The sequence below is a fragment of the Homarus americanus genome, unplaced genomic scaffold (genome assembly GCF_018991925.1).
Source record: "Homarus americanus isolate GMGI-L3 unplaced genomic scaffold, GMGI_Hamer_2.0 scaffold37556, whole genome shotgun sequence".
Taxonomy (NCBI): domain Eukaryota; kingdom Metazoa; phylum Arthropoda; class Malacostraca; order Decapoda; family Nephropidae; genus Homarus; species Homarus americanus.
Window position 1 is genome coordinate 1 of NW_024724844.1, and position 27,829 is coordinate 27,829.

Sequence of the window (27,829 nt, forward strand, 5' to 3'; positions counted from 1 at the left end):
AGATCTGTTGTGATGCCAAGTGGTGGTAACGTGTGATGTCAAGAGATCTGTTGTGATGCCAGAGTGGTGGTAACGTGTGATGTCAAGAGATCTGTTGTGATGCCAGAGTGGTGGTAATGTGTGATGTCAAGAGATCTGTTGTGATGCCTCATGATATTACTTAGTCATGCTACACTGTTAGGTAATGTAATAAATCTATCACCCAATCATATTTTGTAGTCTAAATACAGTACACCTAATCTACACTAAACACTATACTGTACAATATCAAACTAACCTTTTTACTACTTCTTAAAAACCCTCATAGTTCAAGAATCAAAAGGTCCTCTTTCAGATACCTCGACAGCACTAACCCTACCTGAGAACCAATACATCTAACTACAATACAATCCTGACAAGAGATTCTCCTCCAGAACAACACTGAAGCGATGGCCCTTTCTTACATTATGTGCTCGAGCAATGTGAAACTCGAGAGGTTTACCATGGAATTATTATTATTATTGTCATTATTATCATCATCGTTTTCATTATTCTTGTGTGATCAGCCGTTATTACTTAATGGCTGCCATGGTTCTCAGGCAGCTTCTCTTGTCAGGTTCTTATTGCGGTGTTCATTTCTCACCTTTCATGTTGTTTACCTCCTCGGCTCTTCTTCTTCCCATATCAAATATATACTGTATCTCTTATTGATTGCCCCTCCCTCCTCCCCCTCTATTCTCACCACACACCTAAATCATCTCAGTCTATCTCTATGTAATACCTCATCATTAAAATCTTTGTTATGTGAGATACTGGAAGCAACCTATAAATAATTGCCACTGTTCTCCATTTTTTTGGGGGGGCTTATAGACCTACTCTTTCTCCCATAAGTTGTACTGAACTTTGAAGAATTGTGAATAAAATACCCAATACAACTTTTAATTTTTCTATTGCATCAGTTCCTCGACACACTGATCAATCTTCACGCATTTGTACAGACCACGAGTAAGTCTAATTGCATTGTTCTTCCCATAAGCTACAGTATACTGAACTTGAAAGAATCAGAAATAAAATATATATACTGTACTGCACTACAACCTCAATTTTTTTCTTTTCATCAGTTCCTCGACAAATATATTTTTATTACATGTTACAAGCTTTTACATTCTTCTTCTTGAGTAAATCACACAATGTTTCCCTCCAGATGATATATAACTGAGGTAAATCACTCGCCTATTGACTGGGGGTCCTACACCTACCTCCCACTACCAAGATGCCGGAGTCAGTTTACATCAAAGGGTCAGCTATTATCCTAGGCCTGATGTGTTAATTATATATGTACAGTACAGTGGTGGCAGACATACTTGGAAACCATCATATAACACAGTCAACACCCTCCCTTCTGGTGTCGACTTTAAACAAGAAAACTGTAATACTATACAGGTACAGTACTGTACTTTACTGGTAATTAATCAAACATCACGTCACCAAAAAAAATTATCATAATACAGTACTGTAAGTCCTTGTTTAAAGTTGCCCCCGACAACGTTGTTTTGTTATACTCGCTACTCTTTAGATACCCATGATTCTGATAAGTCCCGCCGATTCGTTATAACATCATCACGGACTACTTTGTATGGCGTGTCATCCTCTCTCATCTTGGCGCATTACGCTCTCCCACCGTCTGGCGTCAGTCTTTGTTAGGCTTCACAGCGTCAGTGAGTGCTTAGGTTTTTGTTATAAATACTGTACTGTAACCGTTCAAAATGGCTCCCAAGCGCTCATCTAGTGTTAATTGAAGCTAGTGTTGTGAAGAAGCAACACAAGACCATTAGCCTTGCTACGAAAATGGAGGTTTTAAACTCACCACACACTGATTTAGTTTATCTTATTGGATGTATAATACAGTATACATTTTTTTATAAAAATTCCATTGAATTTATGTATATGTAATGTATTTTATGGGGCAATGGGAGGCTCAGGAAAGTAACTAGTGTATTTTATCTATTTCTTATTGGTAAAATTAATTCTGTTAACGTTTTTCGTTAACTTTGTGTTTTTCAAGAATATAACCCAGCGTTAATGGGGTTTACTGTACGCTTGATACTTTCATTACCTAAGCTACTCTAAAATAATTATAAAAACACTGCTTTTTTTTCTAAATTTTCTGTATTTTAAAAAGTTTGTTGACAGACAGATATACTGTATAGATATTCAGTAAAATCATCAAAGAAGATCACACCGAGTCAGGATGTACAAAGAGCACATATACTGTACATTAACAAGACAGGTAAGGTAAATCAACAATGTACAGTCATATAAAAAGTATACAAATACAGTAGTACCCTGATTTACGCGGTCAATTGAACCCACAGGGTACCGCGGAAAGTGAAAACCGCGTAAAGTGAACAACAGAACATATGGGATTAATTCCAATAGAGACTGGCCCGACCCCCAAACTCCATTTTCTACACAATACTGATGTTGTAATAAAAATAACATCTAAATTTTATGATGGTATGCTCACACAATTAATATTTAGAAATACAGGCGCCAAGTTAATGTCCATTCAAATAATGGACTCAAATCTCCCACTCTTCCCAGCTCACTAGCTCCTACCTCTCTGAGAAATGATTGGGTGAAAACACTAGATTTTAATTTAGCAAATATACCTCAGACTAAGTTAGGATAATATAATTGACATTTCTGGATTCTTGCAGGTCAGGAATATTTGAATGTAAACTTCATATATTTTGCACTAAAGATAAAATATTTGCGTAAAACAAACCAAATTATTACATTAGATCTAAAATTTGTATGTCTAATGCAAAATCCATGATGTTTATATTCAAAATGATCATCATATGAAATTCAGCAATGTAAATTATATTCTGGCGGGTAATTTGTCTGAATTTTATGAGCTAAATAAAAAAATAAAATAAAATTATACTTCACGTGTATGAGTAGATGCACCATGAAAGTAAATCGGTTGTGGCAAGTACCATGTAACTGAGAAATCGCGGAAAGTGAAACCGTAATAAAGCGGGATAATACTGTAATGGTAAACAGTTTTATCAGCTTCTCCAACGATACCCTACAGAACACATCATTTGCTCACGGTATTACCACGTTCAGAAACATTTACCGTACATAATGGTTGTCACACACACACATATAAACTGTATTAACATTTACAATATTAAAAATATCCAAAAAGACGCAACTGACTCGGTCCCAATTACTTAGAATTTGGGTGGGAAATTTCATGGTAAATTCTTATTAAACCTTAAAGTATGCAGTGTCGCCCTCCCCAGACACGCACAAAAAGAATTTCTTAATTTGGTGTTATGTATTTGTAGGCAATAGTTTTTGAAGTGTGGAAATGCAAGATAAAGTCCTATATGGGTAACTAACGTGGCACCTTCTGGCAACCCCACAAATGAAAAAAAGTAAAATAAAGCAAAATTTAGGGTAATTTCTGGACTTACAGTACATAATACAGTACTGTAATTTCTTGAGTGTAAATATAATGGAAGTACCTGAACATGGCAGTAGTGAGCCTGTTCACTCCAGTACTGTACCATCCCAGTGATTAAAAAAAAAAAAAAGTGTACTGCAAAATGCTGGAGAATAAGCAAATGAAATGGAGAGTAGTGAGGAGGGGTCAAGGTAGAGAGGGAGAGATGAGCAGAGGTGGAGCAGCATCTACACAGCATCACAGTCAAGGAGTTGCGTCAGGAGGATGATGGGTAGGCCCACAGTTACCACAAATCATTTTTCCCCAATTTAGTAGCCCCAAGGTGCGGAATTTGAAAGCAAATCCAAGACCCCTCCCACATCGATCAATGAGGTAAGTACAACACCCTACTAGGAACACATCGATCAATGGGATAAGTACAACACCCTACTAGGAACACATCGATCAATGGGATAAGCATTAGGAACACATCGATCAATGAAGTACAACACCCTACTAGGAACACATCGATCAATGGATAAGTACAGTACCCTACTAGAACACATCGATCAATGGGATAAGTACAACACCCTACTAGGAACACATTGATCAATGGGATAAGTATACCCTACTAGGAACACATCGATGAATGGATAAGTACAGTACCCTACTAGGAACACATCGATGAATGGGATAAGTACAATCCTACTAGGAACACATCGATCAATGGGCTTTACCCCTTAAAACATTAAGTAGACTGTGGCCTCTGTTCTCTCAGTACTTTGGTCGACTGACAAACATTACTGATATGTTTTAGAGCAATTTTTCATGCCTGAACATGGAGGTGTAAGATAACTGTGAATAGTGCATTCCTTTTCAGACATTATTAAATAAAGTATCTATAAGTTGAACAATACAATAACCCCCATATTAATAATTATATAAAAATAAGGTTAAGGCAATGTAAAATTAGGTTGGAATTTGTCAAGTTAGGTTAACTTTTTGTCATGATATGTTAAGTTTTTGTCAGCTTAGGTTAGGTTTATGTGAACCTTTAAAATAAAACAAGTCATTATGTTTTTCTGGCGTATTTTTACCTTCATCTGAAATTGCCCCGTCTTTTTAGTTATCGGGTATTTTTGGGTGGGCGTTTTCCAACAAAAATCATGGCCAAGCAAATACAAAATACACCAAAAAACACTAGAAAAACATAAACCAAACCTAACCTAACCTTCACCATAAGATGGAATCACATATTTCTTACCCTATTGGCCTTGTTCATGCCAATTATGTTGGTCTTGACGATATTTACACTCGTTCTTACACTTAGGACACTTTACACCAGGCATTCTAAAAAATAATATAGCTTGTTCGTTTCTTTTTCCCAAAACGCACCATCAGCTCCATATAATTGAAGTGACACCCATCGCAGACTTCCTCGGTCGGAAATGAATTTGAATTTCGGAATATGAGAGACCCAAAATCACAATCGAATCTCATTGGTCAAAAAATACCACGAATTAAAGAATTATTGCCCCCCAAAAACCGCTTTTGATTGGCGCGGACATGTATGGAAACATGCTGAGTGGAGGCATTAGGTATAATGGCAGAAGATTAATGGAAGAAAATAAGAAATATTTGGCATGCAATATCCCTCTATTATGCTTCTGACAGTAATGTAATAGAAGAAAGTTATCTTAAAATTAGACGTTTTTTTCTAATATAATAATAGAATTGTGTGGACTAACTCAAAATACCCAATATCTCATGAAAAGTCATGACCTACATTTTGCAAACTCTATAACTTTTCCCTCACAACAATACCCCATATAAAAACCAATGGTATTTTATGCATTAACACCAGCACATTCCTACCACTAATCTATTATCATATTCAATAAGACGTCTAATTATAAGATAATTTTAATCTATTACATTACCATGAAATGTGTAATAACGAGAAAGCGATCCAAAATTGTCTCTATTTTTTTCCATTAATCTTGCGCCATTATTGCCTACCTCACCTCCCAGACTGCGCTGCTTCTTCATAAATCATCACGCGCATGAGTTCCGCACACGCCACGCCGCCAATCAAAAGGGTTTTTGTTTTGCAACCAATTAAAATGATTTTGGTTTAATTCAGGTATATTTGGCCCAATCAAATTTGAGTTTTATTTTGGGTCTCATATTTTGAAATTCAAGTTCAGTTCCGACCATGGAAGTCTATGTGGATGTCACTAAAGTATATGAGCTGATTATGAGTTTTGGAAAAAAACGAAACTATAGCATTTTTTCGATCGCGTGGTGTACTTCCAACCTCAGTAAAGTGTACTAAGAGCAAGACTGAATGTAAATATCGCAAAAGACCAACATGTGTGACGTTGGGTAAGAATCCCAGAATGCAACGACGAACAAGAACCAGGCCAATAAGGTAAGAAATAGGTCAGGTCAGGTTAGGTGTGGTTAGGTGTGGTTAGGTTAGGTTAGGTTTTTGTTTTTCTAGTGTTTTTTGGTGTATTTTGCCATGATTTTTTTGTTTTCGGAAAGCGTCCAATGAAAGAAATTCGATAAAAAACCCGGCAATTTTGACTTTCTATCACAGTGTGGTGTGACATTGCAAATTTACCGAACCTATACACGACACATAACAAACAATCTTAAATAAATAAATCTAAAATAAGTTATTAATTAAAGTAAATAATTAAAGATACATATGAACTCTTCAGGTGTTAATACTGTGACCCATCAGTAAAATAAACAAATCAGCATTTATAAACACCTCCACCTTCTCTAACCTCACCACCACATCTACAGTATAAATTAAATCATCAATAAATTAAGTAAGAATATAATCAAATAAAAGTAAGTAACAGATAAATACGCCCCTTCAGGTACCAGCATCATGTCCCACAGATAACACAAAACCATTCCCATTAACCACCTATATCTCCTCTCATAATCTACACCTCATATAACACTTACCTTTCCACCAATGATGACTAATAACCCCGTTAAATGGTCGTAATGGGAGAGGTCATTAAGTAGTTGGCTGGTCATTAACTGTCCTCCTCCAACATAAACAACACCTTCAGGCGTCTATAATAACAACTGACTATCGTTAACTACCAATATAAAATCACTTATTTCTATCATTAATATACACTTTATTTTAGTATTATATGTTTATAAATAATGTAAATTTTATATAAGAGTAGTTTTATTTAAGGTTTTTTTATTTTTAATGGGTATTTTTAGTAAATTAGAGTAAAATAAGGTGTGTGTGGCGCCCTCTATACCGCCATGGCCACTGTCTTCATCACCTTATACCACTATTTTGTTCGAATCCCTTAACCAAACTCAAATAAAAATAAACTCAATAATATCAATAAATATAACCCTTAGAGTCTTAAACTTAATTTTTATATATATTTTTACAAACGAGTAATTTTTAATAGGTGTTTTATACAGATAGATATATTTAAATAAGGTTAAATATCTCCTGGTTGGTGTTGACGATCCGAACACATTTAGTAAACATGTGAAAATGGCTACAGAGACCAATACTTGACACCAACTCTAAAACACCCAGTAGGTGGTCATTAACCCTCTTATATTACTACATTAGGGTAATAAACAGTCTAGTATGAACGAAAGGTTATATAGGCGGTGTAATAATGACTGTAATGGTGATGGAGGAGGAGTTATAGGAGGGTGATGTTTAGGCCTGGGATTTAACCATGATTATCAGCTGTTTTTTAATAATTACTTTTATATATGTGACTTTTATATTATATTTAGTTAATGAGTTTTAATTATAGCTTAGATCCTCTTAAGATGAACTTTTTAATGGTGATATCGAGGTTTAGAATGGAAGGAGAGTAAAGGGATACAACAGTTAACAGTTTTCTTATTTTATGTTTTAAGAAATGTCTAAAGAAATGATGTGTTTATAATAATATATAAAGTGAGGAATGTTTAACTTTGTGAAGTATATATTTTAATACATAATTTAACTATACGTTTAGTACATATTGTTCAAGTTTGTGTTTTGGAAGGGAAAGTAAGGATTAACCCAACCTGACTTAATCTAACCCCTGTAGATATCATAAAGAGGGTTTAATCTTCAGATGGTCCCTACAATTTGTGGCTTTGATGTACAATTATTAAGAATTTTTTTTTTTATATAAACAGGTGATGAGGTGGGGACAGAAGTACCACAACATCTCCTACCACAGTTACAACATACCATCACCACCACAGCCACTAGTACAGCATGGCAGATGGAGGTGCTTATGGAACGTCTACGAAACAAAGCTGGTGGATTTCGTTCACTTATTGAGTCGGCAAAAAACGTAAAGCAGGGCATAATGGTGAGCTGGAGTGATGTATTGTGGTTTTACCCAACTGATCACACACAAATAAAAGATGCTGCCTTTATTTTTGAAATGTGAAAATTATGTAAAAAATAATTTTACCCAAAGTTCCTTGTGGAAGATAATTGAAGATTCATGTCTTGTGTGATGTTTGAATTATAGTTTCAACCTTAAGTTACTTTTATGGGCAACTTGAGGTTAATACAGCAGCTGGTGATGTTAGTATCAGTTTATTAAGAATATTTTGCACTACAGAACAAGCACCACATGTTGGATCCAGGGGAACGGGCAGCTCTAGGCATGTGTCTCGACTCTCTCCAGAAAAATATCAAAGTCACCACTTTAAGCGCCATGGTCGAGAGATTAGAGGCTACTGCAAGACAGCTCGGGTGTGTATGATTGATATTTTTTCCACACCTGAGGCAGTTATAAGTGTTTAATGCATGTCAAGTGTTGGCTAAGTAACTTGCATTGTTTTTTCTTACTCTATGAACCCATATCTAGGTATTTAGCCTCTAATGCCACTGTGATGTTCACTCATGCTCTCACACTGTTGCTTCCTGGTTGTACATCACCTCTTCTGTAGCACCTCCTTCACTTCCATCCAAGACAACCAGGTTCCTTTCATTCTGTGTAATTTTAAGTCATTTTCATCACTGATTTGCACCCATGTGTATCAAATGACCCCAGCCTTCTCACATAAATACCAAGTTTAATTATTTGTTCCCATGGTAGTGATAGTGTCATTATTTTGTAATAGTATACAGTAGAATGTTGTCAATATATTACTCACCATCTGTTACTCCACCTCACACTATCAATAATATACTCCCTCAATCACACTAACAATCACCGATGTCTTTTTCTTGAGATCATGTTCCCCTCTAAGAGAAGATCTATCTGTGTACTATTATCTTCACTCTTCTTTCAGTTTTGGGAGAGTGATGCAAGACAAGTGTAGAATGAGACAGCAATGTTCCAAGACAGTGACTAGGAATACAATACTCCTCATGGATCAGACCAGAGTATATGCTTTATCAATTGGTGTTCCTATCAGTTAAAATTGGCAGATTAGTTAGTCTTGGTGAAGGTAATTAAATGGAAATTGGAATGTAATCTGTGGTATTTTGTCTGTTAGAAGGGTAAATAGTTGCTTTCCTAGCCATACTTGATCAAACTCTTCACCCTCTGGGAGCTTTGACCATCGTGTACCAGTGGCCTTGTCTCCAGATTCCACAGGGGTGCCTAATTTACCTCTCATTGATTGTAAGAAAAATAGTAAATAAGAAAAGTGTGTTAGAGTGTCTCATCGCCACACACAAATAGTATTTCTCTCGTAAGTGACATCACCTTGTTGTTGCAGGTTGAAGTTCACGGCAGGAACGTCCGGCTCAGAAGTATTTGTATCGCAAGCATAGTGTTTTACGTGGAAGTACTTCTCTCGATGGTCGAGTACGAGATGTCAAGGTGGAACTCTAGGACCAGAATGCTCATGAGGGATTGGTAAATATACATTAGTTCTGTGAAACCTCAATGATTTGAACTATGTTAGGGTATGGATGGATTAAATTACCAGTGTTATGACTCTTGGAATAATTTAATTGTGTTTACCAAACCTAATTACTCATCTGTGGTTGGTTTACGCTGGTTTCCTGTTATGTTGAATGTACTAAAGTAGGTCAACACAAAATTTACCAAGAGAAAAAATGTTTTTTTAGCCTTGCAAATCTGCCCATTACTAGTCTATATAAACAACTCTGTACTGTATTTAGAGGTCAAAAGAGATTCTCACTCATGTAATTAACAGTATAGTAATTCTTATGGTATGATTCTCTAAGCTACATAGGAGGCCAATACAGTATAAATTTTTGTGTTGCAGTCATCACCTGAGCTCATGGAATGCCTCAGCCGGGGAGATTTTGCCGACTTTACAGCTCATCTGGAGGGATTTACTTCCATATATCAATTAAATGCAGATAAGAAGCTAAAGAGTAAAGCCTTTCAAGCATTACAGGTAAATCAATCTAACAAAAAAAAATCTTAAGTTATTTAGGTGTAAATTTAAGTATCAAAGTGAATTAATATGAAGCATTATGGATTGTGTGGATGATAAGGATTCACTTTGTATACCAAGAACACAAGTTCAGGATATGAGCAAATATTTGTAGATATATCTGCTTGTTATTCTCGTCCTTTCCTGTTGCTCTTTGTACTGTACTTGTTGTTGTGTCTCTCTCTCCTAATTATTTCTCAACTTTTGTGGAGGCTTCTGTACCCCCTTGATCCACCCCACAGACAAGTGGGAGAGATAGAGATACTAGGGATAGCACTCAAGGTAAGCTTTAACATAGTTTTCTGGAGTTGTAAAACCATCACTGTTTGTAGCAAGAAACAGAAATACTGTTGATCAATATTTCAAGTCTGGTTTGAAGTTTTATCCAAAATTTAAACTTTCTAGTCACTTCTTTAATGTGTTTTGATGTAAATATATCATCTTTTGACATTAATATGAAGCTGACTGATTGAATAGATTCCAGTCCTAATTGGTCCCAAGTTAACCATATGTCACCATGATCCGGTATGGTCCATATTCCTAATGGTAAGTTTGGGACCTATCAGAGCTTGGACCCATTTGTCCTCCAACCAGTATGAGCATCATTATAAATGAATATATATTATAGTGTCTGAATTAAATTAAATGGCTTTATATATGAGGTTTGGGCAAGAACTAGTTAAGTGAGAAAACTATGAGAAAATCCCTGCCAGAAATTGCAGTTGAAATTCAGAAGGAAGTTTTAATTTTAATTGGTAAAATAAACACATCTTAATCTTTTGTCATTTGTCTTGTTCTCATTCAGAGCTCATCAAACAGTCCAGCTGATGAAATAACAATGAATTGTGGGTTTAATGGTAAAAGTAGGAGGCTTTATCTTGGTGTTAAGGCACCACACCTGACAGTCCCCAGAAGAACATCCACAAAGCTTCACTCTTATACCACAAGACCCACAGTGTTCCTATAAACCTGCTAACCTAATTGATAATATTGATGACATCTTTTTCAGGCCTTAGAAACTGACCTGACCAAACTATTCGAGCTTGCCCAAGAGACGATCACTGACCCGTATAAACTAGTTCTCAAATCACCAGTTGGTCTGTTACAACGGGGGAGGGGAGGTAGGGCTTGTGTGAGCGTTGTTTACTCTTCGAGAATCATATAATGTGATGAATTTATTCTGTGTTGCGGCTTCATTTGTTGTGTCAATGCTTCATCTTTAACACCAAACTTAGGAAATGTTATCAAGTATTGTACCTAAGTCCACATATATTACTGATCCAAACTCTTCCTTTTTCATCAAGTGGCACAACTCTCCTATGTTACCTTTCCAAACTCTTCTTATTATCAGTACAATTTCTCACACTCAGCCCATCAAACTTACATCTAAATGTGTATCACTTGTGCCTACGAGGCCTCTTAGTATGATGCATTATATCCAGAGACAAGAGCAACACAGACTACATTTGATGTCATAAATTTGCTCTATCTGCCTAGCTGGAGGTGTTCAACTATGGTGTTACTCAAATGTACTTTTAGGAAATTAGACCTCAACTTCATCCTCTATCCTTCTGGTTTATCCCCGTCGCTACACACAACTCGGCATCACCCAACAATAGGCTATTTTATTTTATGCATATGTTCAGCGAGTAGTTTTTGTATCTTTCTCCGTTTATTCAAGTTTCTTTAATAACTGGTTCTTTTTCAGGTCACGCCATGAGACTTGTGTACTTTGTGTCGCCGTACGAGTTGTTAGATGTCGCAGCTGGCCGTTCGGTTACTCTGACGGCCGAGACACCGGCGTCCCGCATGCCTCTCTCATTACGTCACTGTTAATATTGACGCGTCCAACTCTCATAAACTGCAGACGAACGCTAATGATAATCTCCCAAACAAGCTAACGGCAAAAAGTAAGTCCCAGACAACTTGTTTTTTCTTCTGTTTTATATTTTTATTCTTTATTGTATTATTTTGCCTTTAATAATTTAGGCAGTAGGCCAGTTAGTCTTGTTTAGTTAGGTTAGGTTAAGTTCCTTTAGACTTGGACAATAAGACAGTAAAGATATAGATTAATATACAGTACGGTCGGGATATATTTAAGATAGGGTCCAACGATTTCGCTATATACTAAATCACGATCTATAATTACATGTAATTAATGGGGAAAATAGGGTTAGGTTCTGGAGGCCAAAAAAAAGTGACTAAACTTGACTTAACGAGTTCATTTTCTTACTAACTATAGCACCAATGAACACTAGACTCGGGAACAACAGGTTACTTCAATATCAATATCAAGGAACACCAGACTCGGCAGCAGACGCCACACTGCCACCCTCACTTGACAATCCCACACCTACATAAACGAACACCAAAAATATTACTTACAGTATTAAATCTTTTCCATTAAGCTTTCCATTATCTTCACTTCGCTTTTCACTTCACCAGCAACCCATTTACACTCACCTTAGAAGTAGTAATCTGCAGCAGTCGCTGTTTCTCGCCACTACCAGAAAGACTGAGCGGTGAGCGTGAGTAGCAGCCATGGGGCCTGATGAGCAAATAATGCATTTGTTTGCCATGGATGTACATTTGAAATATTTCCTGCCCGATTTCTCATATAAATAAATATTTATATTGATATATATATATATATATATATATATATATATATATATATATATATATGAAAATTTAGATAATTTTGGGTAGCCACAATATAAATTTTTTTTATATAAAGTAACTATATATCCTACCCTACTGTACCTTATTTTGTTTGTGTACCTGTCAATCTACCCTTTATTCTCTGCCTAATTATTGAGTGCACTAAAACCCATCTTATAGCTTCTGTTATATTCTGCCCATTATATCCCCATTACAATCCCTGTACAGTACTCTACCATAGATAAGTCACATAAGGACCCCCGGTTTGGAATAGATTATTTTTACCGCTACTAATATAATATTGTATTTCCAGCAGGTTACCATCATTCTCAGGACTTACAAATGACAATAGCATGACTTTGCCCGCATGCTCTTCAAACTGCATCGCCCCATGCCAGTGTCCTCCTTGATCCAGCGCATCAATGAAGTCACCAGCCTGGACTGTGCTGACCCCTCTAACCAGCAGTCCCTCATCTCGCTCATTATACAGCAGGCTACCGATGGGCAGTCAGAGTGCAATAGCAACCGTGGCCTTTTGTGGTGTAAGTGTGTGTTCATTCATAAGTTTTTCACCATCATTAGTTGTATTTGAATTTGCTAAAGAGAGGTACAGTCACCCACAAAGTTCCTGTCACCTCACCTCTCCTCCTGAACCACAAACCCTGATATTCAAACTCGTGAATCCTAAGCATTTATGGACAGAATGATGCATCGGTGCCTGCTGCTTTGGGTTCATGAGTCTGAATATTCGGGGTTCGTGGAACAGCAAAGAGTACAAAAACTTGTTAGTTTGTATTTATGGAAAGAGGAGTAAGATTGACTAGAAGAAATAGTTTTATTATCTTTCCAACAAATTTGACCATAAAGATTTTTTAATAGAAAAATAAAACATAAGTATTTTTTAATTGATCATCAAGTAAAATTTGAAGTACAGTATTACAATAGCAATCATAGTTAAGTTAATATAGGGCCAGAGTGGCAAATACTTAGTTACAGCTTAAAGTTTAAAATTATTCCCATGTTCCAGACATTGCCAGATCAGCAACACTGTTACTTCATGACGAGTTCCGGAGAACTACCGGGCGAGTCAGTTCAGTGCCGTTCACACATCCCACCAACATAACGAGTATTCTCATGTGTCTTCGAAATTGCTGCCTTTAATGCCCTCATCGCGTCTTGTGTCCGGCCAGCCAGTAAACAAGGTAACTCCCTCATAGATTTATAATAACTTTTCCTGTTTGTAAATTTTTAGTTTAATTGATTTAAATAGAAATAATTAGTTAGGCTCCAGAGGCCAAAAAATACAGAGATTTTAAGAACGTGAATTAGTTTTCACGAATTATCACGATCCAACTGTATTATTTAGGACTGCATTATTTTTTCCATGTAGAATTAATGAATTTCACGAGACACGTAACATTTTCGTTTTCTAATATTCTTACATTTTAAACCAACTTAATGCACTAACATACTTTGTGTTTTTAACTTTCAGATCTCGATTCAGCGTACATGTTTGAAGTGACGGCAGCTAGCCACCAGTACATCTTCGTTACGTTCGAACACCCGCAGGAAGAGAGTACGGCAACAGCGGAGATTGACCTGACCGATCTATGCAATGCTCGGTGTCGCCTACACACACTCATCCCAGACCCTGGCTTCTGTTCGGAGGAATATGTTACAAAGGTCTTACAAAGGTAAATTTTATATATTGTTAACATTTTTTAAATAAACCAAACCCGTGATAAGTAAAGTACGGATCACCTGGATATTAGACACCCCAGCTTATTTCACCTGAAGATTACACATCCTCAGTACATAGTGACAGGAAAGGGTTCAATCATCAAGTAGAAATACCCACCTGTGCTTGTTAGTAAGTTACAACAACAGTTTTTATATTAGTTATGAATGATAAACCTCTATAATGATACCATAATTAAGGTGTGTTGTTATTTTCCAGATGTATGTCAATCCCAGTCACCATGCGAGCCGTGATGCGAAAAGTAGCAAAGGAGGAACGTAAAGACTCCGTTATGCTGATAAGGCGGTCATAATAGGTGGCAGTAAACTGAACTCGGACCTCAACCAGAATACTACCAAGTTCCTCCTCACCGAGTACGATAAGCTGGGTATGCCGTATCAACTGATGGCTCCACACATACCCAACCTCAATAACGTGGTGGCCAATACAGCTCCCGGTCATGGGTATTATAATGGTCCGTACCCAGCTAACCATCACACGAATAGTGGGGATGTTGGCACCAATCCCTTAGCTGCTCTTGGGAATGCTGTACAGGAGGCTGGTACCCCTCTTGGTTATGGAGCTTTAATAGGTGCAGTGAACCATAAACCTGCCCTCAATCAGCCTTTTTTAGGTGATGCTCGATCATCAAAAGTGCAGAAGAAAAAAATGGGGATAGACTTAGACAGAAAAAGCCCAAAGTAATGAGACGATGTCATCGATCTGGACGACCGGAGCTCGGACTCTTATTTAGGAGACAGCGTCGCAAGTCTTGTGGATATGAAAAGGAGAGATGTGAAAGTTGAGAAAATACCAAATATTTTAAACAAGAGAAGATCGTCTAATGATAACAATGCAACTGATATAGGAACCAGTGATCTTGCAGCTCTCAGGGAACAGGTATATGGTGCTGCCAATGCTGCTAACTATGCAAAAATTAACTCAGATACTCACAAGGAAAGCAAAGATATTAAAAAGGTTAAGAAGCCAAGGCCAGATGGCCACGACTCTCGTAAATCCCCCATTGTGCTCGACCTCACTGAAGCTGAAGGCTCGAGCAGCAAAAGTCTGGCAGCAGTAGTAGCAGCCACAGTTCCTCTGCGTCCCTGAGTGCTGCACTGTTAAAGAGGCCAGGTATAGAAATCATTCCTATTCCAGGTAGTAACACTCCCATCTCCATCCCCTCTTCTATTACCGTCCATGCCTGTCCTCAAGTCCGGAGATGACAAAAACAAGGACAGGAAAGAGCGTCGAGACAAGAAAGATCTGGATCGAAAAGCAAAAGAAAGCGTGATGATTCCCCCAGCAGCCATAACAGTTCCAGCAGCAGCAGCAAACCTTCCAAGGTACAGATCATCAGCAGCAGCCTTAAGCACTCGTCAATCTCCTCTCAGAGTGGCAGTAAGTTATCCGGCATCACGGTGAAACCCAGCACTCCGCCCTACCAGTCTCCCTCCAAGAAACCGTCATTATCGTCGAGCATTTCAAAGTCTTTGCTCCCTAGTAAGGTGTCTGTCAGCCCTACACACAAGCCCAACAAAGTCATATACAGCCCTACTCAGAGCAGCAGTCAGACTTCCTCCCCAAAAGGAAGGAGCAGCCCTAAACCATCTTCAGGCAGCCCAAAACACCCAAACATGTCCCCAAAACACACAAGTCTGGGGAAGCCGAGCATGACGCAGTTAAAGTCCGGCGCCCACATTCTCTAAGCCATCACTCTCCTAAGTTGAATAAAAATAAAGAAAAAGAGAGAAATTCTAGTTCAAGCCCATCACGCCCAGTAGGCTCATCTCCAGCCATGACCTCATCCTCCTCATCCTCCTCATCATCCACTTCATCCTCGAGCACGTCATCGTTGTCCAAACCAAAGGTGTCATCTAGTTCATCAATAGTGAGTGATAAATTAAAAAATAGTATAAGTGATGCTCTGACAATCACCAAAGTGTCTACTGGAGAATCCTCGTCCTCATCATCTTTAGCTACTTCATTCCTCGCCAATTCTCAGCCTCACACGGCTTCTTCGTCCCTCGATGATAAACCGACCATCTTCCCTGTTGATAAAGCGAAGACCTCCCCACCTAAAAATCGAAAGGGTAGTTTATCTGATATTGTTGACAATTTAAAAATGAGAGCTGGTGTCGGAGGCAGTACGGACTCTGTTACAATAATTGAGAAAAATGACAAAAGCCAAAAAGAGTCCTCAAAATCAGATACAGGTGAGACTAAGAAAGATGCAGATAAGAAACTGGAATTCACAATTAAACCTTCGACTGGCGGCCTGAAGCTAACAATAAACAAAGCCAAAATGAAAGACGGAAGCATTTCAAAGACTTCATCGCCTCGCCAGTTCGTCATCGCCCGGCTCTAAAGCGCCAGTAACAAAATCACCTTCTGGGCTGAAGCCCGGTGTGGTTAGCGGCCCGGCTTCCAAAAAGATGACGTCGGTGTCCAGTCTGCCCGACGATACCAAAACTGCCAGGGTCATCAGTATCCAATGTGACTGCCACGGCGGTTTCTCCTCTTGGCTTAACTCTGCCTGGCGTTCACTCGAGTCCGTTACAGTACCAGCGCGAGAGAAGTAAAGAGAAAGAGAAAGACCGATCTAGCTCTATTGAACGGATCAAACCAAAAGAAAGTTCACCGGCCAAGTCTTTCAGTACCACCTCCTCTGAAATTAAGAAAGAAAATGCCTCTTTAAAGACTCCTCTCCCCAAACAGCTATCTAAAGATGATCATACCCTCAGTCAAGGTCTGAGTCACAGAAAACTGGAATCATCAGACAGCATAGACAAAATCAGCAAGTCGATATTTCATTCTGATTCGAGGGCAGACAAACAGGAGAAGTCTGCTGGGCCCACCAAAGCAGAGGCAGATTCTACACTTGGTTCAGCTGCCGACTCCTCTTCCTCTAGTAAGAGTTCCGAAAGCTTTATTGATAAGGGAAGTAGTAGCCATCTCAATGACTCATCGGCATCAAATAAACTGTCTTCAGCAGCGTCCAGTATATCGGCAGCTGTTCCAGTTACTCCTTCGTCGACCAGCGACATGATTCGGCCACAGGAGACGTATCAACAATCACAGTACAAAGCCAATAAAGATATTAAAGAGGAGGTGAAGCCCAAGTCTGACCTGACCCTGCCTTCACCTCGCCCTCCCGTGACCTCCAGTAATAATGCGACTAATGTTACGTCGGTTGACCGCCTCCTGACTGACGCCACGCCGCCACCGCCACCTCCCACCTCGTCTACAACCAGTGTAAACTCCAGTGCAGTTACACCTATGCGTCCTTGCATCCACCCACCACAAAGTTATTGGAAAACAAAGACCTCAGTAACAGTGTTAATCTTGAACTTGGGGAGAAGTCAAAATTAGCAGAAAGTATTTCCTCCAGTATGGCAGGTCCCCAGACAACTAATTTGCCTATGAGTCAACCACCTCCAAAGCCTCCTACTCCTAATATGGGCTATCCTTCATCACCATCAGTGTCGATTAAGATCGTCAAGTCCCCAGCACCTGTGGCATCGCCCCTCAACATGATCTCTCCGCACTCTGTTGCCTCACAGCCGTCCCCCTGCATAATTGATGATGAACTGATGGATGAAGCTCTCATGGGGACACGCAAGTAGTAACTTAATTATTTCTTGTTATTGTTTTCGGAGATACAGGCAGTCCCTGGTTTATGATCTTACTGTGTTCCTGAAAATGTGTTTGTAAATCAGATCATCAAATGTGATTGAAACAATGATATGAATATTGATTGATACAGTATGAACAATTGATTGGTCCCGCAGAGTCAGGTGAAACCACGTTATTAAATATAAACAATAATAATACAGTGGAGTCTCGATAAATCACAATATACAATTCACTTTTTAAATACTCGGGCAACTCTATTATTACCTCTGTTTTTAAACTTTGTGTTCAAATATCCATAATTTATAGCCGAGCGCTGACTACCACCCTCATTAATACAACAAATGCATTTTCACCATAATTCCTATATTATTTAGGTTCATTTGGTACTGGGTTAAATTATTATTGTAACGTAATAAATTTTCTACCAAAAAAATTGCAAACTGAATGCCAAATGAGTTTTTGTGTGGTATTAAATTTCTGGTTCTTAGTTGACATAATGTGGTCACAGCCAGCCCAACACCTTCCTGTCTCCAGTATTAACATAACTCACAAGAGTATAAACAAAGGAGCTGTTTATATAATATGAATCTACTTTTGTACAATATCTTTGTTATTGTTTGTTTTTTAAATATTATGGAGATATTTAGTGTTTTTTAAAGCAGTTTTGGAACAGTTTATGGATACAGTATTTGTTAGCCTCTGGAATCAAACCAATTATTTCCATTTAAATCAGTTAAACTATATTTTGCCATTTGATAAGTCACGATGTCTTCAGATTCCTAACCTGCTAATTATCATGACTCCACTGTACACAGCTGTCAAAATGTCCTAAACCGGGTCACGAAATACAGTACTGTACAGTACCGGTATAATGTTACGAGCGGATATTTGTACAGTAGCCTGGATGTTTGACGAGGATTGCCTGTATACGGAGTGTCTTGCTCAGTACAGTATTTTATTTATTATGAGTGAGTGAGGTGGTGTTTGTACAAAAATGCAGCATAATGACTGTGCACAAATAAGGTGATGGCTGGAAACATTCAGAAACTGTATTGCCCGATCTATTGAGGAATATTTTTGTTCATTATGAAAGGATAATCAAGAATATTGTTATACTAAATACCCCTGAGCTTCATAAAACAGTAAAATAAAGCAACATAAAAGAGTAATATTAAAGCAAAAAAAGAGTATAATATAAAAACACATAAGAGTAATATAAAAGCACGTGTAATATTAAAGTGCAAATAAGAGTATAATATAAAAGCACAGAGGAGTAATATTGAAGTGCAAAGAGGACTTGTATAGGGACGCTACTCCAGAGATTATGTAATAGATAGATTTGACTTTCTTTTTCTTTATGTTTAATTGTGATGACTTTCCGTGTTGTCTTGATTCTCATTTTGTTTTTCCTTTCTTTTTTACCATTTTTTTTATGACGACATTCCCCGGCTAAATTTGTGTTTTCTATTGTACAGACATTCATCATGTGTGTAAATTAAGATGGACTCAATGTTATTAAATATTTAATATAATATTTTGTTTGTTTACACCTTAGACGTAAAAAAATATCATGATGTAGGTCTGATCTAACCTAACTGATAGCTTCAAAACAATGTGGGGGACCAGAAGCTTTTAAATCCCACTTGAGAGAAAGGAATAGCTACAGACAGTCTTGAATTCCATGAGGTTACAGGTATTGATAGCATCCAAGCCAGGTTTTTGATGGACGGAGCCACTATAATCAACACACTAGTACAGTAACACATCAAATTAATCTCTCCATCACAGGAATATAATCTACAGGAAAACACCAATCTATAAGAAAGGTGCCAGGTTCGATGTAGGTAATTTTGGGCCAGTTAGTTTGTATCCTGTTCACTGTTTCCAAAATTTCTAGAGAGCGGTGTATGTTCAGGTGAAAAGATATCTTTGTACAGCTACCAATCTGGTTTTAGGGTCTCTTACTCAACTGACACGTGTCCGATCCACCTCACTGACCTTAACATGACCCACGTAAGTCGAGGAAATTACACAGATATGGTAACGTTTGACCTACAAAAAGCCATCGACACAGTTGATGATGATATATTATTTAAAGAACTCTTGGCATTGGGTCTGTTAAATGCAAAAAATACTGTATATAGGCAGGAACTATTACCGAGGGTGTCAGACTGGCTGGGAACATATCCCATTGAACCCATGTTATAATGATCCCAATTTATAATATTTCAACATGTGATGAGTTATTGAGGAACATAACCCCATCGTAAATAAGGGGGTACCTGTCGATGCCTTGGAGTATGTTGCACTAAATATAAATGGAACTGATCTGACCGAGTCCTCAGCTGTTCGTTTACATCTGGGAAGAAGACCCACGTTCAACCTGTCAAATATATAAAAATAGTTCCCAAGATAAGTGCCAAGACTGTATGTGGGGAAAGTTTAATCGTTTTCCCAAAGATAAAAAAGGAAAGTTAGTACCCGGTATGTACAAAAACTGCTGGATTAATATCTCTTTTTAGCAACATGTCCTTAAAATTAAGATTTGAATCCCACAAAACACAGTGAAGTATACAGGAAAAACCAGCTGTCTTGACAAAGTTGAGGTCATATTCTAATTACCCAGTACTGTACTTAGGTAGGTATTCAAAACTACTCTCAGATTGTACTATAACTTAATCTAATCTAACCTAACTTTACATATCCTGAACAAACCTAACCTAACCAATATATACTAAGGTTCCTAACAATCCTGAAATCCATTTATTCTTATAAATTTACGAATAATCTGTAACAAAATTAATTTACTAAAAATTTACTAAATTTCCATTATTATTAACAACTGAATCTCGATAATTTTATCTTTATAATCAATAGTTCAGACAATTCTAAGACACTTTTCTTCTATGAGGTTTCCTTCACAAATGACCTGTAATATTACTATTATTATTGTTGTTATTGTTGGTCTCTTTAATACTAGACAACACCATTAAACTCAAAGTCATTTAACAACAGCATTTAATATCACTCAAAGTTATCTAAGTCACTCATTTAAATTACATATTTACATACATTTTCTGTGGTACGATAGAAGAAAATGGAACTTTTACACGGAGGACGTCTTCAAATTGTATTATTGTTGTACGATTTAGCAATTATTTTTTCTTAGAGTATAATTTATTTTATTTTATCATCTTCGCCACTGATCGGCCTGTTAGCTGCTTGGGAGGTCGCCACGTCTCTGTTAGGCACTGTTGGCACCGTGGGCATGTACTGGCTCTCTGTTAGGCACTGTTGGCACCGGGCATGTACTGGCTCTCTGTTAGGCACTGTTGGCGCCATGGGCATGTACTGGCTCTGTTAGCACTGTTGGCACCGTGGGCATGTACTGGCTCTCTGTTAGGCATTGTTGGCGCCGTGGGCATGTACTGGCTCTCTGTTAGGCACTGTTGGCGCCATGGGCATGTACTGGCTCCTGTTAGGCACTGTTGGCACCGTGGGCATGTACTGGCTCTCTGTTAGGCATTGTTGGCGCCGTGGGCATGTACTGGCTCTCTGTTAGGCACTGTTGGCGCCATGGGCATGTACTGGCTCCCTGTTAGGCACTGTTGGCACCGTGGGCATGTACTGGCTCCTGTTAGGCACTGTTGCACCGTGGGCATGTGCTGGCTCTCTGTTAGGCACTGTTGGCGCCGTGGGCATGTACTGGCTCTCTGTTAGGCACTGTTGGCGCCATGGGCATGTACTGGCTCCCTGTTAGGCACTGTTGGCACCGTGGGCATGTACTGGCTCTCTGTTAGGCATTGTTGGCACCGTGGGCATGTACTGGCTCTCTGTTAGCACTGTTGGCACCGTGGGCATGTACTGGCTCTGTTAGCACTGTTGGCACCGTGGGCATGTACTGGCTCTGTTAGGCACTGTTGGCACCGTGGGCATGTACTGGCTCTCTGTTAGGCACTGTTGGCGCCATGGGCATGTACTGCTCCCTGTTAGGCACTGTTGGCACCGTGGGCAGTACTGGCTCCCTGTTAGCACTGTTGGCACCGTGGGCATGTGCTGGCTCCCTGTTAGGCACTGTTGCGCTGCACGTGCTGGCTCCTGTTAGGCACTGTTGGCACCGTGGCATGTACTGGCTCTCTGTTAGGCACTGTTGGCGCCGTGGGCATGTACTGGCTCTGTTAGGCACTGTTGGCACCGTGGGCATGTACTGGCTCCTGTTAGGCACTGTTGGCACCGTGGGCATGTACTGGTCTCTGTTAGGCACTGTTGGCACCGTGGGCATGTACTGGCTTCTGTTAGGCACTGTTGGCGCTGTGGGCATGTGCTGGCTCCCTGTTACTTGCTTTTATCCTCTTCACCACTGATCAACTCGATACTTCACTCCTTTCCAGTCTCACCTTGTTACTACAGTATGCTGAAATTCCTTGTTAAATGACCCTCTTCCCCCTTTGTCATTATATATTATATTTGCTCCACATGTGACACTGGCATAATATTTGCGAATCAAGTGACCCATTCGCAATTATTTAACTTCAAGTCGGCGCCAATAATAATGTACTGACAACTGAGGTGACAAAAATTCACAAAATATTCCTAAACGGCTTGGATTCTGAAAGGTTCCTTATGGTGAATATTCCATAGCATCACACAGCGGCTGTCTTTTACTTTATCTTCGCCACTGATCGGCTCGTTAGCCGCTTCAGCGGTCGGTCACGTCTCTATTACGCATTGTTGGCAAGTACTGTCCATTGCACTGACTCCTCAATATATCTGCACCTGCTTCAGTGTTGGTCAAGTCTTGTCTTGAAAGAGCTCACACTCGGTGCCGTCACAACACTCTCTGGTAGATTGTTCCAAGAGTTTACAACCCTCACTCTGAAAAAGTTTGCCCTCACAGTTTTCTGGACTTGTGACTTCTTCAACCTTGAGCTGTGACCCCTTGAGGCAGACGTCCGCCAGCTCCATGAAGGTATGTACAATGAAAGACAAAAGTCGTGTCGTGAAATTTGGTGAAAACATATGCCGAAGAACTAAACTTTTGGTGCTCTCTGCCTTGTGGTAGGGGGCTCTCATAATGTTTCACGAGTTATATTTAATCTTCGGACAAAACCGCGACACGACTCTTGTCTTTGAGTGTACATTCGACCAAGTAGTGCCCGGAGATGTTTATAAAATTCAATAAAGTTGCCCCTCGCCCGTATGTAGTATAAGTGCAACACAGCCTCTAACAGCACCACACAGCCTCTAACAGCACCACACAGCCTCTAGCAGCACCACACAGCCTCTAGCAGCACCACACAGCCTAACAGCACCACACAGCCTCTAACAGCACAACACAGCCAACAGCACCACACAGCCTCTAACAGCACCACACAGCCTCTAACAGCACCACACAGCTTCTAACAGCACCACACAGCCTCTAACAGCACTAAAATCTCTCTGGGCTGCTTCAGTTCTGCCTGGATTATTTAAATACTGTGTAGAATGCTTGGTCTTCTTGAATTACCAAAATACAGCCAGGATTACCTAAGTACTGCCATGGATTACTTAACAAATGCCTAACTTGCTTAAATACTGTCTGCGTTACTTCAATTCTTCCTGGGTTATTAAGGTTAGGAATTGGATAATATGTAATAAACTAACATTTAACCTTGAAAATCCCAGTACATAATATCCTACATGAGGTAAAACTTAGGTATTATTTTCTTGTAGCTCCGTTCATTCCTACCACTAATCTATTATCATATTCGAATAAGACGTCTAATTATAAGATAATTTTCATCTATTACATTACCGGCGGAAATGTATGATAACTGAGATAGCTTTCCCAAATAAATATATATTTTCTTCCATTATTTCCCGCCATTGTCGTCTGCCTCAAACACTTTCTCGCGTCTCCTTCATAAATGACGCACATGCGTACCCGTACACGTCACGCGGCCAATCAAAAGCGTTTTTGCTAATTCAGAGTATATTTGGCCCAATCAAAATCGAGTTTTATTTTGGGTGTTCTTCCAACCTCAGTAAAGTGTACTAAGAGCAAGACTGAATGTAAATATGGCAAAAGACCAACATATGTGACGTTGTGTAAGAATCCCAGAATGGAACGACGAACAAGAACCAGGCCAATAAGGTAAGAAGTCAGGTCAGGTCAGGTCAGGTTAGCATAGGTCAGGTTAGTTTTGGTTATTGTTTCGTGTTTTATTGTGTATTTGTTAGTCAGGCACTTTTTTTTCTCAAAACGTCAAACGAAAAAAAATCGCAAAAACCCCCCCTGCTAATTTCCGCCAAAAAGGAAGGTCATATTCGGTCTCAGCACACACAAATACACTAGAAAAATATATTTTTAACTTGCTACAAGTGAACAAAGAAAAAATTTACACCTTTAATGTCATATACAACCTTGGGTCACTGCCGAGAAGAGAGTTGTGCGGATAACCTTTGAAAAAAAATGACCACAGAAACGAACATATTATTAAATTAGAGATTTTAAAATTTAAGGGTAACAACATTACTCACTTCAATGCTATATAGTACATGTTTCCCTCGTTTAGTGAGTAACCTTTAGGTAATTAAGGTGTGATCACTAGAATACAGGATGTGGTCAATGGTCATCAGCCACACAGTTGTCTATCACAAAACCTAACTACAGTATAAACTAAGTAAACTATCACTCACCTGTTGGTTCATTGCACAGTAAGTAATAAGTAAGCAAGCAATTAAGTAAGTCTTAATTATTTTAATTATATAAACATAATTCATTTCCTATATTTACGTTAGTTCATTAATTTAAATTAATTCACTTTAGTCGGGTATTTACATTAATATCGAATCCCCTCATTTAAAGTCACTTAATTACTATAAATACTACTATGTTTACTTTGACATTTAATTAACCCGTTTAAAGACAGCCATTTAATTACTACAAATACTAGTGTTTACTATGACATTTAATTCTATACTTAGATATATAAAGAATAAGCAGTTAAATTAATAGGTTTTACTCAAGGGGCCGCTACTCTTACACAGTTATAAAAGAAAACTAATTTACTGGTTAACTCAGCCATTATAGATAATAACCGACATGTTACTTTATATTAGACATAGTTACTTTATATTAGACATAGTTACTTTATATTAGACATCTTTACTTTATATTAGACATAGTTACTTTATATTAGACATCTTTACTTTATATTAGACATCTTTACAACCTGATTTGTTTACAGTAGTCCGCCCTTCCTGGACGATTTATGTTGAAAGTTTACAACGAACAACATCCTCTAATCTACAGCGTATTTATTTTATCAGTCGACACAAACCTAATGTATTATATAATCGAACTGAAATGAAATTATAGAATTTTTTTATTTTTTTGACGTTAGATGTTGTAACTTATGAGTCATATGTTTAAAAATACAAATAAACCAGTTAGGGGTGATGTTCGTGGTATATCCTAACATAAGCTATGGTGTGGGAGGCAGAGGTCCTCCTTGGCTTAGTGTTAACTTGGGTGATTTAAATACGATCAGAAGAACCATAATATAAACATATTGTGTAATACAGTTAAGAGATATCAAAGGTAATTATAAAAGTAAAAAGTTGACAAGTGTTATAAGAGTTCAATTATGTTGTTAGAATCAATCAGACACAAATGAAAGTTCCAATTATAGGGTAATGATTAGGCGTGTCATAATGTAGTGTAGAAGTGAGTATTTATTGCCTTACTGCACTGGATAATGTTCAGTAACCCTTTCGGTAATGATTAGGAAAGGTTAAACACGTTTTTGTCCGAAATTTTTATTTTTTTCTTTTTAATTTTACTTAACAATGCAGTTTTGATCACACACAACGGTAGGGCTTTAAATTAAGGGTCATTTCGGGGTAAAAACGCAAAGAAAAACACCAAGCAAAAGCTAACCTAACCTAAAATAAACTATTAAAAAACAACAACTTTGTGGTGTAATAATTAAGATCAAGTGTCTGGGTTTAAGAGCCTAATTGGGAAATTTTTCCATAGAAGAAAGTTCTTCAGTTTATCAAGAACATCCCAAAAATAGCAGAGGAAATAATTTTTTGCCAAACAAAACGATGAAGAACCTAACCTAACCTAACCGGAGGGACCAGACCTAACTTCTGCTCTCCCCCTCCTTGGAGCCCAATGTGTGTAAACCTAACCTAATTCAACAAGACAAAAGAAAAACGATAGTACCTAAAAACCAATCTTGAAATCAAAGTCAATAAAACTCAAAAAATATAAATTTCCAACGAAAACACTGAAAATAATTTTTTTTTTGCCCCTTTGACCTTTTCTGAATCCTAACCATCCTTTTTCTCATTAATTCTTCACTTTGTTTTCACTCACAGAAGCCGTGGAGCAGGTTTTGCAACGTACTGGCCATTGTTACAGTTAAACTTCATTTTTTCTTTCAAGGCAATATAATTCAACAAATTTATTTATATTAAGTCGATTTATTGTCATTGCAGTCACCTGAACCTTATATAAAGACTTAAAGGAAGTGATATTTTATACATTGTGTGGTAATACTTTAGCCATATAACTCAGAAGATGGAACCACTTATGGAAAAAATTTTAAGTAAAAGAAAACTTGTTTCTAACACCTGAGCATCCCAAGACAGGAAGAGGCATTGTAACTTTTGGCTCTCCTCTTTTTCTTTATTTAAATATGCCGCTTGGATGAGGATGCCATGTTTTCCTTCCTCCTGTTGACAATAAATATACTAAGAAAATACAACTCACATCACCAGCCAGTAAAAGGGTGAGATTTAACAAACTCTCAATAATACAAAAGGGTTAATGCAAGTACTTTTCTTACTATATATAAGAATTCTTGATTATTCCCCCATTGCTCTGGCTGACCATATTATATATTTTACTAACTCACGTGTTCCCTTTTATTTCAGGTTTACAAGATGTCTGGAGATAATGAAGTCCATGCAACAATCACTATACGCCTCATACGTTCGTTTCAACATCGTAATATAAGAAGCTTAGTCCTTCACAATATAAATACTGAGCAGCTAGTTGAGGACTTTATAGAATATATCTCAGAGAAGTTGACGTCAGCACCTAACCTTCCCCCCTTCCACAACCATGCCTTTGATACTCTGAAGATCGAGACACAGGCACATGGATACAAGACCAACGATCCTGTAATCAATCAACAAGACGACCTTAAATTGATCTTAAAACCTAAACATCGATTAATGGACTGTGGGGTGAAACATGAAACGGAGATCAATTTTTTCAAGATGGAAGACTATCTGAAATATAAAGAGAACCCGGAACTTGTGTGGTAAATCCTCTCAATACATGTAAACATTGTCATAAATTCCCTCAAAATATGTAAACATTATCATAAATTCCCTCAATATATGTAAACATTATCATAAATTCCCTCAAAATATGTAGACATTATTGTAAATTCTCTCAAAATGTGTAAACATTATCATAAATTCCCTCAATATATGTAAACATTATCATAAATTCTAATATATAACAATCTAACTCAATATAGTATTATCATAAATCTCAATATTAACATTATCATAAATTCCCTCAATATATAACTATCATAAATTCTCGAAATACTTATAAACAATATCATACTGTTAGGCTCAGTATATTAATAGAGTTACAGCTTTCATTAGGAAATAAGAGTAATAATATAGTAAATAAAAAGGGGTTTGTAGGACAAGTTGTGTTTTTGGTGAGCAAGGCAACACGACCATGAGTTAAAAGATCATTGGTTACCTTAATGTGCAATTCTTGATAACATTGAAGCAAGTACAGTGATGTAGTATTCTGGTAACCTGTTGTTGAGAATATGCAAACTTGTGTAGATGTTGAAGAGCTCTTAACCAAGTTGTCAGATGTAACATTACAAGTTGTGTGCTAGGAAGTACTCGAG

The 27,829-nt window shown here is 38.0% G+C and overlaps 1 pseudogene; it reads left to right on the forward strand.

Annotated features, from left to right (window-relative positions):
• The first annotated feature begins 7,627 nt into the window (after positions 1–7,627).
• LOC121864580 lies at positions 7,628–19,429 on the forward strand (annotated as a pseudogene).
• The last annotated feature ends 8,400 nt before the right edge of the window (positions 19,430–27,829 follow it).